Here is a 15,868-nt window from a genome sequence, read left to right on the forward strand (position 1 = left end):
CTTTTTCTAATATCCAGCCTAAACCTCCCCTGACACAACTTCAGGCCATTCCATTGGGTCCTGTCACTGGTCACCACAGAGAAGAGATCAGTGACTGTCCCTCCTCTTCCTCTCACAAGGAAGCTGTAAACTGCAATGAGGTCTCCCCTCAGTCTCTTCCAGGCTGAAGAGACCAAGTGCCCTCAGCCACTCCTCATACGGCTTCTCCTCAAGGCCCTTCACCATCTTTGTTGCCCTCCTTTGGACACTCCCTAACAGCTCTAAATCCTTCTTATGTTGTGGTGCCTAAAACTGCACACAGCACTCAAGATGAGGCCACCCCAGCGCAGAGCAGAGCGGGACAATCCCCTCCAATGCTGTGCCAGATGGCCCCAGGACACCCTTGGCCCTCCTGGCTGCCAGGCCACTGCTGACTCATGTTCAACTTGCCATCCACCAGGACCCGCTGGTCCCTTTTGACGGTGCTGCTTTCCAGCACCTCATTTACTATACCCAGGGTTGCTCTGTCTCAGGTGCAGAATCTAGCACTTTCTCTTGTTGAGCTTCATAGAGTTGGCGATTGCATATGGAGCCATTGATTGACAGTATTATTATAATTGTGTCCTAATGCTTTCACAGTCTCAACTTTTACTATGAACTTGTGCAGCCATTCAACAATCAAAGAATCACAGAATGGTCTGAGTCAGAAGGGACATTAAAGATCATCTGGGCAGGGACACCTTTAACTAAACCAGGTTGCTCATAGATCCATCCAACCTTGCCTATACACTTTGAGGGATGGGGCATGTGCAACACTCCTGGACAACCTGTGCCAGTGCCTCTTCACCCTAACAGTAAAGAATTTTTTCCTAACATCTAATCTAAACCTATTCTTTCAGATTGAAACCATTCCCTCGTGTCCTGTCATTACATGCCCTGTGAAAAGTGACAGTCTTCTCCATTAGCAGTGTAGAAGAGCTTGCTTTCTGAAAATCCTGCCAAGCAGCTCATCTTCCTGTTCCCTTGTGGCAACAGTGTTCACAACATGGCTTTGTGTCTAAAACATTACTTATTTTCATCACTTGTAATTGGTATCTTGTAAAATTTGCTGGCTATATTCATTAGAGGAAAAAAATAAACAGGGTTATATATTAAAATTCTTCAAAATAGTTATTAGTTATTTATTATTAGGAACTTATTAGTTCCTAATAATACAAACTAAACAAGGGCCATTTTTGTTTCTGCTCTGTTTGCTAGAGCTTCTGATATTCCATGCTTGTAAGAATTTTCTTGCTTGTCCCCCCAAATTACAAATTTCTGTGGTTTATTATTTCATTTTTTTTTTTAGTTGATGACTATTAGTACACAGGTATATGTGAATTTAACAAAGATATAAAAACTTGAAAACATAATATTTTTCATGTTTAGCTTAATATTTTCAGTACTTAATTTTCAATAATTTGTCTTTATTTAGACAGTTAAGGTATTTTCAGTGTATTTTTTTAAGTTTTAGTAAACAGTAAGGATTTTTTGTCCTGAATGGCATAACTTCAGGAAGACATGTTTTGAAGGGCAAAATCTTCCAAGTGTGTTTTGCAGTGCTGTTGTCTACATGAAATTAAATATCTCCTTACTCTTCAGTTAGCTATTCTTTTAATCACTGTTTGTAATTTCTCATTGTGAAGAATAAAAATTGTTATATTACTTTACAGTTTTGCCATGTCACTTTTCCCTATCTTTAGTGTTTCCCTAATGTTAGATCCTTTTTAAAGGTTGAAAACTATCTCTTCTCTTCCTCTTCCCTCTGTGTAACATGCACTATTAACCCAATCTGTAAATAAGAGTAAGTGGCTCTGTTTTGAATTTGAGATAATTTTAAGGAATCTAATCCCTCTTGTTTTATTGACAAGAATTACAAAAAATGTTGGAATTGCCTTTGAAAAATTTCTTCCATCTAATTATACATTTTATATATAGGAAACATTCAGTAATGCAGTTATTGGATCAGTAAAATCAGTAAACTCCCCAGAGCTCAGTACTGGATCCTGTTTAATATCTTTATTAATGATCTGGACAAGGGGATTGGGTGCACCCTCAGTAAATTCACAGATGACACCGAGTTGGTTGGGAATGTTGATCTTCTGGAGGACATGGAGGCTCTGCAGAGGGATCTGGACAGGCTAGATTGATGGGCCAAGGCTGGTACTATGAGATTCAATAAGGCCCAGTTCTGCACTTGGGTCACAACAACCCCAGGCAGTGCTACAGACTGGGGCAGAGTGGCTGCAAAGCTGCTCAGCAGAAAGGGACCTGGGGGTGCTGGTGAACAGCTGCTGAACATGAGCCAGCTGTGCCCAGGTGGCCAAGAAGGCCAATGGCACCTGGCCTGTGTCAGCAACAGTGTGGCCAGCAGGACCAGGGCAGTGATTCCCCTGCACTTAGGCACTAGTGAGGCCACAACTCAAAACCTGTGTTCAGTTTTGTCCACTCACTACAAGAAAGATATTGAGACAGTTTTTTCAGCACAAATTCTTAGAAATGTTTTGAAGGTGTATGCAGTCAAGATGCTAATACACAGTAGGAATACAGAGTATGGTATGCTGCCTCTGAGAACAAGTCCAAGGAATGCCAAAGGGGAGGCTAAATTCAATGTTACATGGAATTGTTTCTACCATAAGTTTTGACAACTCTTACAAAACTAGTCTTCCGTAGACGTTAGCATACATTAGTGTGAAATTGCAAAATAGGAAGACCATTTTTAGCATGATTCATGTTGCAGTAGGAGCACAGATATAGATTAACTTTAATGATGCTTTTAAAAATATTACAAAGCACTTACATAGTTTTTTACATGTGCATTAGGGAATCAGATTTATTTGGTCTGCCAAGTAGATAGGTGCCAAATATAGCAAATAGTAGGTGTATAATATGTACAAAAATGAGTACTTTTCCCTTTGGAATCCATTTTCCAAATATCTTGGAAACTAGTAAACAAAAAAAGCCCCTTAGATCATAATTTAAATACTAATGTGTATTATTTGAAAGCAGCTTGAAAGTTTTAAATTTTTATGGAAGCTGAGATCTAACCAGTTACAAAATAATCATGCAGTTCTCCATTCTGCTTGCTTTTAAGACCATTAGTTAAACCATTCTATGTTTCCAAGGCTAACAGTGGTTAACTGATTAAATGCACTGCAACAAGAAGCTACAATTAAACCAGCTGATAATTCTCTTGAAAAGTGCATAAAGAATAAACAATCTCAGCAACCCCTAAAAAGCACAGCTGATTTCATAATTTCTTCCTGCACTAGAAGATCCTTTTGTAAATCCTGAAATGTCCAGAAGTTTGATGGGTCTGGCAGTGATGATGTAATGGAGATGAAAGGTACATACAATTTCCCTTTATCTTCTTTGTGAACAATGTGAAGACATCTGAAACAGAAATACTTAGGTAAATGCATCAGCTCAACTGCAAATATTTGTCAGTTCTACTTCACTGTGGCCCCAAATGACATCAAGACCTTGCTGTTCTCAGTGTAAATACAGAAAAGGTGACGTAAGAAATGGCCCTCCACAGATAATTGACATTTTACAGATAGGTCTGCATAGTTGTTTGCAAACACTGGTTTCAGTGCCGTTCTAACAGCAAGATGCTCTACTAAACCAGAGGTTCCATTGGTGTACTGACTTCATGTTGTGCCTGCTGAAATAACCCTCACTGAGATCCCATCTGTGAACTCCTCTGCATTTTACCCTAAGAAAACATCCCCCTGGTAAAAGCGACCCTGTATTCTGGAAAAACAGTAACAACTCATGTAGATCCTAGGATGGAGCACCTCTTGTATGAGGAAAACCTGAGAGACTTGGGGCTGTGTAGCCTGGAGGTGAGAAGACTGGGGAAAGCTTACTGTGGCCTTTCAGTGCCTGAAGAGGGTCTATAAGAAAGATGGGAACAGGCTTTTTTCAGGGCCTGTTGTGATAAGACAAGGGGTAGGTAATGATTTAAATCTAAAAGAAGGTCAATTTAGGTAGTGGGGTTTTTTGGGTTTTGGTGTTTTGGGGGGTTTTTGTTTGTGGTTTTTAGTGTGGTAAGAGACTGGAACAGGTTGTCCAGAGAGGTTGTGGATGCCCCATCCACATCCACTGGAAGCATTCAAGATCAGCTTGAATGAAGGTCTAAGAAACCTGATCTATTTGAAGGTGTCCCTGCTCATCACAGAGTGTTTGGACTAGATAACACTTAAAAGTCCCTTTCAACTCAAACTAGTCTATCATTCTAGGACCCAACAATTTTTTATAGAAGCTGTCTTTTTTAAGAGGCTCATCAAACAGATTTTTTTTCATCCAAACATGGATCCTGCATTGGCTTGTTTATATTTGTCATGAATATATTTTTCCATTTCCAGAGAAGAGAGACAATGTAGCATTTATTATTTTACAATGCCACCTGATAAAAAACCATTATTGAAAGTTTTATTTGTGTAATATACATAGAGGTAAAAACAGGGAATGATTCATCAATAAGATTATACTAGTCATCCTACAATCAGGAGTATATCTCATTAGGTGTATGAAGATTAATCACTTAGTAAAAGGTAGTATCATTCCTTAATTTTTGCAGATGATAATGCATATTAAAAAATCTTTTTACATAAACAAGACAAAATCACATGTCACCTTACTAATTTTTTTATTTTGAAGAGTAATTTTAAGGGAATTCAAGCTACATATGGCCTGTAGATAAGATTTAATTTTAAATTGCTTTTAGCATATTTATCTTCACAAGCACTAAAACAACCCTTATAATAATTATGAATAAAAATATACATCAAGTAATATATGTGTACATAATTTAAAAGATATTTCAAAGACAACACAGTTTAAAACTTGCTTCCTAGTAAATGATGTAATCATGTTTCCATATTAGTAATTTTTATAAGGCAGATAGTTTGTAAACTTACACTCCAGTATTCATGCTAGAATTGTGAAAGACAAGATGAAACATGATGTGAGCACCACTGACCAGAAAAAAATACGTACTGAGTGTGGATTATTTCCAAGGTACACAACACAATTTAAAATCTATGGGACAAGAACAAGGTTCACTTATTTCTTTTACAGTGGTAGCACTTACTTCAGAAAAGTGAACATAAAATGTGATTTGTTAAATCTGCACTGTTAGGATAGCATACCTGCTGTCACCAATTTGTAACCTGCTGTCGCCAATTTGTTATCTATTTCTCCTACGTTTAGGATCCTCTGCCAGCACATGAAATATTTCCTTTTTTTTCAAAGCAAATATATTCAGTGCAATAGAAGTTTTTATCCTTCAACTCAAGCATTGGATAAATTGAAAGTAAAAATCCACAAAAGCCAAATGAGCAAAATAGTATTTGTTTCCATTCTCAGCTTCATCTCATTCCATCACTCTTTCTTTTTGCACTTTGCCATTATCTTGTGTCTTGCAGGTTTCTTTTAAAGCAGCATCTCCTCTGAGAACCATGCCAGGGAATCCCTTATAGCATATGAAAAAACTCCTAACCAGTTGCTGAAAATATCTCCACTTTATGCTGTTATTTCAGTCTCATGATGTGCTACTTAAACATTAAAAAAAAAAAAAAAAAAAATTAGGCGCTCAGTCTGATGGATCAGAAGTGGGTTACAGTCAAGATTAATTCCTCCTTATATGTTATCTTGGTATAAATTCTTTACTTCAATACTTGAAAGGCAGACCCTTAAATGGGAATGGTTGCCACAACAGCAAACATAATCTTCATGTTATACACTGGGAGAAAAAAAAGGAAAAGGTTTTGAGCGGAGAAGAGGTCAAGCAGTACTGAAGGAGGTTAGATGTGCTTAACCCTGCCCTTATCCAGAAGAAAGAGGTGTGGCTCATGTCACCTGTCAGTGTCATAGGAGTGCAATTAAAATATTTTCCTAGTTACAAAGTTTCCCTGTGTATGCCCATGCCACTTACATTTTTCTGAACTATTCATTTCTCACATTTTTAATGGTCTTTTTATTTAAAATATTATTTTCTTTTTTGATTTGCTACTTTTTTTATTGAGGTTTGGGTTTAGGTTTTTTTGTTTGTTTGTTTTGTTTTGTTTTGATTGTTTGTTTTATTTTAGGGGGGTTCCCCAAAATATGGTATGAATTATAAAATTGAAAGATGGGTAATAGTAAAAAGGAGACGTAATGACTTTTTTTTTTTAAATTGTAGCTTTGAGAAAAGGCCATAAATAAACTTATTAAAAAAAAAAAAAAAGATAAATTGGTTAGCTTTATTAATTTTGCTTTGAACACACTTTTCCTAGCTCATATTCATGCTCAGGGCAATACAGTTCATTAGGAAAAGGTAATGGCTCAAGAAAGAAATAAAACCCTCCTCTTGAATTTGAAAATGTATAGGAATTAAAACCACAAATCTCTTAGGTTGTGACAGGTAGCATAGAGATTTCATATGTACAGATTATAGCACGAGGAACATCATTAGATAATGAAGTTGCTTCAGTGGGAAACCTGGCCCTCACACACAAGCTGGTAAAATCAGGAAAAGCTGATAAAAGTTCTTCTTTACAATACATTGTAGCAATGATGCATCACATCAGCCACCCTGGGAAAGATTTTTGCCTCTGTACAAAGAACTTTATTTTGTTACTGCCACCTTATAAAAATAAAAATGCCTCTGTTGTCTGTGTGCCCAATTTACCCCCTGAAACACAGTTTATTTCACTGAAGTCACAGATTTCCTTGTTATCCAATGGATAGTGCCTTTATTTGCCTGGGGAGAACAGAGGGAAGTGTATGGGAAGGATGTGCTGGTAACTTTCCAAACCAAGGCATATGATAAGAAAGACTTCCTTAATTGGTATGCTAATTATTTTTGTTGTGGAAAACCATTTGTCAGATGCCTGTGGTGACAGGAGAAAGGATATCTGAAGCTGACGTGCAGCAAGAAAGAAATATGAAGCAGAATAGAAACTGGCAATAGCAGCTGAAGATGTGGAGCACCCAAAACCTATAGAAAACAGAAAAAAGGACAAGATTTATATATTTCTTTCAGCCACTATATAGCCTATTGTTGATATTCTCCTACACCATAGGCTTTAAACTCAGACTACAGGAGAACAGCAGCAGGTAATAAAAAGCATTTCATACTTTGTCAACCTTGTACTCACTTCATGCCTTGCTATCAGTTATACGGTTACATCAGCATGTCTGTCACCATTCAATAGATTCAAAAAGCTATTTCTGCCTTAAAACTGATTAAGTCAGATTAGATTCTCCCACAACTGAATCAATTCCGTGTGGGTGAAATGGGCGATGGGACGTGTCTCTCATGCACACACTTATTTTAGTCAGTTATACTAGCACAATGCAACAAAAATATATATACCTTACTTATATTAAGTTAAAGATGGCTTTAATTTTGACAGAACAGTTATTTAAAGGTGTCTTTTCATTACCTGAATTGCATATAGTCATACAATCTTTCCATAATGCACAATGATATGTCACTGAAAGTTTTTGAATTTTTTGGCATAAGACTAGTTGGCCATGGTCTTTATATTCACCACAAGTTATACAACGGTTTATTAATTGGCAAGAACTTAGGATGATTTGAAGTGCTGGGTTCTACCTTCAGGTTATAGAAAAAAAATCTGAAGTTGTTAGTGAGAACATTAGTATATAGATCTATAATCCTGAAAAATATTTGATACAATGAGTGAGATGTCAGTTTTCAGTAAAGGAAGGTAAGGGGTTTAGCTCTTTTCCAGTGCTAGACAGACAAAGGGACAAAAGCTGTAAAACAATTGACAGCTGCCTTTTAGTTACTTGATCCAAGTAAATCCATTAGAATCAAATGGCAGACTAATAAAATGGATGGTGTCTCTTCTCTCATAAAAAAATCTTAACATTATAGTCTCAGTGACAGAAAATTTAAAACCCTGCTTAAGTGATTAGAGCAAAGTGAGCTTACGATTGAGATCTTAAACTGCTAGATAAATATTACTCTAATATTTACTGACATTCTGTCTTGGAAGGTGTTGGCTTTAGTTTGCCTACGAGTGAAAAAAAACCAAAACATAAAATAGGGATTTCAGACAACATAAACTGGTATTAACCAAACCAACCAACCAAAGGGTTTTCATGGAAAATCCCTCAGAAATAAAACACCACTTGGCTTCTAAGGACTGTCAGTACCTAAAGAATTTTATATTTGGGGATGTCTCTTTCATGGTAAGAGATTATTCCTTTTTCTCTGCCATGTATCAAATGCCTAACCTTTCTCTTTGCTTCTGCATGTGTTAGTCTTGACCTTAAATATTTAATAGCTTTGTACCGTTTTCATCAGAGAAAACAAGAATGCTTAAAATGTATTGTGAAATAGTAACTTGTGGCGATAATATTCAGGTAACTAATCACTCTGCTACTGATTATTGTATAAACAAAGCACAGTTCAAACCAAAAATACTGATGTAAGTAATTACTTGTTGTAAGTTGCATAAATTACTCTTATAACTGAATACCTATGAATACTTAGTACATACCATCTTAAAATATACTTGTGAGGAAAAAAATATGATTAGTTCCATTATTTGGAAGACTCAAAATGACTTACCTAAGGTTATTTGTCAAAACAAGGACTGAATCATGATCCCCAGCTCTCAACCCAATACCTAAACATGGACATTTCTGTCTGCTTCACGTTATATGGAGAACTCAGTCAGAAATGTAACACACTTTAAGAGGATATGGGGAGGACCTGGGGGAGACTGTCACTGAAGAGCCAAAGCCTCTGCTCTTGGAGCATTCAGAAACACATAATTAGGTAGAGGTAACCTCTTACCCTTTGTTTGAACCTCCTGTCTTCTTTTAGTTTTAACTAAGGTCTGAACTGAAAATAAATGTACTGAGATACATGGAATGTCCTAAAGTACAGTATGATAGGCAAAATTTTACTCCCTTTTTCCTGAAAAGGCTAACTAGGCTACACTGCAAACTGTGCATATATGCACATATATTTTTGTATCTATCTATATATACACATATATATAACTTTCCTTGTGAATATATGCATCTTTATGAAAATTTGCATATGTGAATTTCTGAAGGAAAATATATCATACCAGTAATATGGAAATTCACTTCATTAACATGAAAATTGTATAACTCATATTTACATTTTTGTATGTGCATATGTACATAATACAAGCACCTTTTGTTTTGGCTGGTGTTTTCTTGGTTTGTTTTTTTTTTTTTTTTTTAGAAAACAGAATCTTCAACACAACACCTTTTTTTTTTTTTATTTTAAAATATCATTTTCCACTAGGGAAGACAGAAATATTTGCATATTTATTCAATATAGTTTACCCAGAAAATTCATAACTGTGATGCTGCATCTCATTGCAAGTCTATTTCTACAAGCAGATGAGGTCATTATGTAGAAAATTCTCTGCAAAGTTATGTATTGGCTACATTTAGTAGAAACTGTAATAGTAGTTAGTAGAGATTTTGAGCCTTAGGCCATAAAATTCAACAAATGCAATCATTTTTCTGGTAACACTAACATTAACTCCGTTTTGGAAAGCTGAGTAACTAGACGTACTGGTCAACTCTTAAAATTCCGTATATTTTGAAAGTCACCACATAATTGAATCTGAAATGTTTCATTTATTCTTTATTCTGCATGGATGGAATGTCAAATCAGAATGACTTAACTGTGCATAAATTCTGACATTTTAGGGAGAATGACTATGGAAAAATCTCATTAAACTATATGGCATTTTCAAAGTTTGGTAGCACCCTCTTCCAGGTTTGACTACAGACCTTCTGTGGTTGGAGTAATGCCACAGCAGAAGATCAGCTGGTGGAAAAGGTGAGGAGAGAGAGCATCACAATAAATTCACAATAAATTCCCCAAAAGGCAGAGTTTAATTGCTAGGCTGTTCTCTCAGAAGAAAGTACCTCCTTTTTTTACAGTAAGCCACAGATGTAGAAGGTTACAATTTGATAGAGAAATTTGATTAGATTCTCTTTACTGCTACCATGGCATTTGGAGTCAGTTTTTTAAAATATGAATGTCTGGACATGAAGATGCATACCTGCTAGGATGTGTATAAGAGCACACTCCGAAGAGTTCATAGGCAGAACTGCTTACCTCCCAGTTCTGTACTGGGGGCTTGCATTCCCACACTTGGACCATGTGTGGATGTCAAATGAGGGAATTTCTAGGAAAAAAAGAGTTGCAAAGAGAGTTAAAGAGCAGAGTTGGAAAAAATACATATTCCTAACTCCTCTTTCTTTCTTGACGGAAAACCTGTGCTAAACAGAATTGCATGATATGAAAAGAGAGTAGATAGAAGAAAAATACATCCAGACACAGCAGAGATATTATTGTCAGGAATGTATCTATTGCCGAATGAGGACTGAAATGTGACCACAAAGGGGGCATACATCACTGCAATAAGGTAAACATATTTGCACATTTTCAAACATATGACCAGCTAACTGGTAAACAGCTAATTACTTAAAAATAATCACATGGCTAACTAAGGAATAAAAGGCAGAGAGTAAAAAAAGAAATGTTCTTCTTATGGAGCGGTTTCAATTATAATACCATTTACAAGGCTGTGAGGTCTCTGAAATACAGCAGTGTGAGTTAGATCAGAGCCTGCCTGGGCACTGTCAGGAGAAACCTGTGTTTTGGCAGTATCCAGGCAGGTAAATAAAGGGAAGACACCAGCACTGTATGAACTGGCTGTAACCCTTGGCAGCTGGATGTATAGAGATGGGCCCGACAGCACCAATGCCCCCCCCTCCCCAGACACGCTTGCTGTGATTCAGTGCACTTACAGTAGTCATCCCTGCATCTCAGAATGCATTAGCTGGAAGAATAGGATTTGACTTTATGACTAAGATATTTACAGTCCTGTCAAAACCCTGACTTTCTTTTGTACTATTAGGAAGAAGTACGTATCCTTTGGGAGGGTAGAGTGCTCTCTATGAAAATGGTTAACTCAACAGAAAGATGCAGCAATGAAAAATGGGCAGTGAAGAGGAATTATACTGGTGAATCTCAGTTTTTTGTGGTCGAAACTGATAGCTGTCAGGTTGGTCAGTGATGATGACAATGGCCACAGGTCTATGTAAAGGAGTCCCAGAGCTTGCATCACTCTCATAATCTCAGTGACTTGACAGGTATGTGGTCTTTGATACATCCCCGTGTATGACTCTGGAGGTAGTTGAACAACTTATTTGAAATACCAGTCTTTTGGTGAATTATTTCCAGCAGCCTAGAGAAAGAGAAGTTTTTATTTAAGTTTACAGGTTCCTGACATAACACATCAAAGTTACCCTAATAAAAATATTTTTAACTTTTAATACATTTTATTTTACTAATATTCCTATACATAAATTAAAAACGAAAACTATTTTAATTACTCTACTTGAGAAAAATATGTAAGTCAGCACATATTATACCTATCTTTCTTCAATAGTATCATATTCCAAATGATCACCTTTTCTATCTAATTTTTCTCAGCTCAGTAACAAAATAAAAATTAACTTGTATAGTTATGAAAAATGCTGTTGGGGCCCCAATCCCATTAAGGGGTTTTCAGCTGACCAGCCCCATCTGGGGTCCCCATCTGCACCCCTGGACACCCAGTCCCTGCCTGATCTCTGTCACAGGCATTCTTGTCCTTTACCCAGTCTCCAGTCTTTTTCTGCCCCCGTGCTGTCCTCAGCCCTCTGGTGTAGTCCTGTCTCCTGCTGGTACTGGACCAGAGTCCCTAGAAGGATCCAGAGCCCAGCTCTATCTTGCCTGGGGATCGTCTGGGGCTGTCAGCAGACCTTGCTGATGGCACCGTGCTCTGCCCACTCTGCTCACCTCCACACTGATGAGCTGTGTGCTGGCCCGCAGGAGCACTGCCTCTGCTGCCCTGACTTCACCTCCAGGCTTGTATTCCCTTATGGAGCAGCCCCATGCCTGCTGCTCCTTGGCAAGATTTTAGGCATGACAAGAAAAAGTAGTCAGCTGCTCTGCTGTGTTGTGCTGTTGAATTGATCTCATTTCAGTGCAATTTCAGGGGTTACTTTAAGTATTAGAAAAGATTAAATAAAATATCTGTTATACTCCCATCTTTCAGTGCATTTTATAAGTACTTAGAATTAAACACAGTAGTAACTTAGGGAGTTCCTTGGATTTTGTGAGACACCATCTTTTTTAGAGATGGAGTTAGTTTTGAATGGGGTGTACCACATACAAATTTATACAAAATGCAGAAGTGAAAGAAAGTTTCTGAAGAATGAACGTTAAAGAAAATATTCTGATTTGTGCAATAGAACTGTAATAATTCCTTATCAAGTCAAGTAAAATCTTCTCGGGAGTGTCTTCAGGAGTCACAGAATATTGTCTGAATTTATGTCGTCATATTTTATTATATATCAGGAATTCTTGATGCAAAACTCTGGTGTGGGAAAGATGCAAGGCCTGAGAGACTCCTTTAAAGAAAGAACACATAAAATAAAAATGAAAGTGGAGATATTGGTCGAGAAAGCAGGGGCCAGCTAAACTCTTAGGGATTCTGGAAATACTGCATCCCATCCTGTTGCTTCCAATGCAGGGTTAGTGCTCACTGAAGTGAATTCAGCAGAGGACTTCAAACTGGCCAGGGGATGGAGAAGTCCTACCAGGAGTGGCTAAAGCAGCTGGGCTTGTCCAGCCTGGAAGAGAGTTTCAGTGGGACCTAAAAGAAACCTTTCAGCATCTACATGTGGTGATCAAGAAGAAAGAAAGAGACACTGTGAAGAAAGTTAACTCTGCTCCAGACAAAGCCAGTACAGTACACAGCCTGCAGAAGTTTCCTTTCCCGATATGCTGAAAGCTGGAGAAGTCTTCTAGTGACAAATACGGCAGTGCATAGTGGAAGGCTGAAGGACAAAGGCAAAAATTGTAACGAGAGACACTCAGGTCATATGTAAGGAAAACGTGGTCCTTCCTGAGGATAGCCAAGCTGCGGAACAGGATTCCCAGAGAGGCTGGCAGTTTTTGAGATTGCCCTGAGCAATCTGGTCTGACCTCAGAGCTGGACATGCTGTGAGCAGGAGATTGGTCTGGAGACTTCCTGGGGTTCCATCCAACCTGGATGCTGCTTTGAGCAGCCTTCATTTCTCATTTAATGCAGTAATAATGGTAGAGCTGGAAACAATATGGTTCATAATATATTGATAACAGAAAAAATTCATGGCTCATATAAATCAATAAAGTGGATGTAAGCATCAGAGAAATGTTTAATTTCAAACAGAATTCACCAATGCTGCTTTGAGCCTATTAGTCTAACACAGGGACAGAGAATGGGCAGGAAGGAGATCAAATGAAAAACCAAGGAAGCATACATTCAAAATCACAGGTGGATAAAAAAAAATCTTTTTTTCTGCTGAAGAAAAAAAATAATTCGAAAAAAAATTAAAGATAGAAAATTTGAAGTCTAAGTAGAGTACTTTTCAAGACAGATAAAATTTTTGAATTTTCAAGAGTCGTATCTTAGACTTAAAGTGACATGTCTGCAGTGTCATTTTAGATTTAAAGTAAGAGGTAGAGGAAATATTTTTACAGAAACAGGTTGGTTTACACATACTTAATAAACAGAGTGTGACAGTCTAACATTTGAAATTTCTAAGAAACTGTTTTCTGAGAGTCGTGCTGGGGATAGCAGTCAAATAATTTTACTCTCCCTATAAGCATCTGATATATATTGAGTATATTTACAGATGTGCTGGGATCTAAAACAGAGTTGGGGTATTAAAAAAATTGGCAGCAGTTTGTTCATTCACAACTCCTAAAAGATTAAAAGTTTTTCTTTTCCCCAATGCCCCTGAAAAGCGATAATCTGCTGCTCTGGGTGACTTTCGAAAGCTTATAATTGGCCCATTCGCAGGAGTTGATCAGCAGTCACAGAACCCACGCAGAGGGAGGTCAGGGAGACAAGTCCATGTCTCAAAAGCACACGTTCAAGAAATCCCGTTCTCTTTTTAAAGTAATAAACCAGCAATTAAAGCCATCTGAGCAGTTTGACGCCGTCCTTTCGGAAAGGCCTCAGACCCCGCTAAGCCCCGGCTTGGCGGCAGCGGCCGCGCTGTGCCCGGGCGGCGCGGGCGCCAGGGGGCGCTGCAGCCCCGCGGATGAGGGGAGGCCGAGCCCCGCCCGCGGCCGCAGGGCCCCGCGGCCGCCCGCGCACCGCCCCTGCTCGGGACAGCGCTCACACGCTGCCCGCTGCCTCCCCACACCGTCAGGAATGGACGCTGGCGGGTGGGGAAAAGAAAAGGAAAAAAAAAGCACTCTGAAATCTTTCTCCTTGCAGAATCAGCCCTCGAGCTTATTGCAGCTTTTTTGTCCTCCCAGCGCTCTTGCCTGATGCAATTTAAGAGGTAGAATTAAATTCAAGGCTTTGACTGTAGCTTCTGCCATTAAATGGTGCAAGCTTTTCTAGGACCACAGGACAAAGAGAAAAATTGACTTTATATCTTGATTTATTTATATCTTTATTTAAGAAAAAAAAAAAATGTCATATTTCATTGTGGCAATGGAGTGCCGCCTTTTCTGATTAGAGCACAAAGCAATATATTTTTTTATAGTGCCATTTGAGTATATAATTTCGCTTGCTTTCTATCTTAAGAGTTTGTTAATGTAAAATGAAAATCCTATGCAGAAGCTGAATTAGTATGATTGACAAAGAAGCTGCTATACTACAACCCTTTTTTGAAAAAAAACCCTCAACGCTTTTGCAAGTGCACTGCCTCCCAAAGAGGTTGCAATTGCAAACCCCTTGCAATTGCACCCCTGAAAATAAAATGCCATTCCAGATATTCTATTTCTTCAAATAATGGTGTGTTTATTCAGTTGACAAATAGTGTCACGAATTTCCTGGTGACCACAAAAAATAGGTGATTATAAGGATGAAGAATTTGTGGCAATATTATTTTTTTCCATTTTTCTGTTGTGCCAGGGTCTTAATTTTCTCCTAAGTTTGCCTCACAGATGTAGGATGCAATATAAGCAGTGGACATACAGTGTGGCATATTCCAGTCTGAATTTAACACGATTCAGATTTTCATGGTATGTTCAAACATACTGTGTTGCAAGGAACAGACATTGAACACTCGTGTCTCTTAAGCAGCTCTGTACAAACTTCTTTCTTCAGATCAATAAAATAAACTAGGCTCAAAATGTATGAGATTGCTTATTTGTAACAATACAGATTAAAATAAAAATCAAGATTTCATCCAACCTGCCTTCCCTTTACTTGTCTTCAGCTACCCAAATGCAGTGTCAGTAAATCTGCTTGTGCATTGTCTGATTTAATTTTGCATCTTCACTGCCTAGTGAAGGCTAATTATCCACGTGAAACTCTGTACCCCACTGAGGTGGTGCCAAGAAAGTAGAGATCTATAACCATTGGTTCCATAGCCATACTGTCTTGCCATGCACAAATCAAAAAGGTCAATCTTATGCTCTCTGCTCTAAGTGGGGGTGAATACCAGCAGGAGCCCTCAGCCCTTGCTGGATGCTAGGTACTAACAAATGGAGGTGAGTGCTATCTCTGATACTAGAGTAATTACAGTGCTCTGACTTTTTTGATTTAACACCACAACTGAAAACTGATTGATTAATGCACGTATCCCTTAGCATTTAAACTTAGTAATTTCCTGTGTGCATTAGGAATTAGGAATTCAATGTAGTCTTTCAGAAAGGAGATATAACTACCATCCTTTACTTATACTAGTTATGAGAAATTACTCAAGCTTTTTTGACAGACTACTTAGATGAAAAAATACAAGCTTCACCTTCTGTGTTCAACTGGACATTCATGGGCTGGTCAAT

The sequence above is a fragment of the Aphelocoma coerulescens genome, chromosome 4 (genome assembly GCF_041296385.1).
Source record: "Aphelocoma coerulescens isolate FSJ_1873_10779 chromosome 4, UR_Acoe_1.0, whole genome shotgun sequence".
In the NCBI taxonomy this organism is placed as follows: domain Eukaryota; kingdom Metazoa; phylum Chordata; class Aves; order Passeriformes; family Corvidae; genus Aphelocoma; species Aphelocoma coerulescens.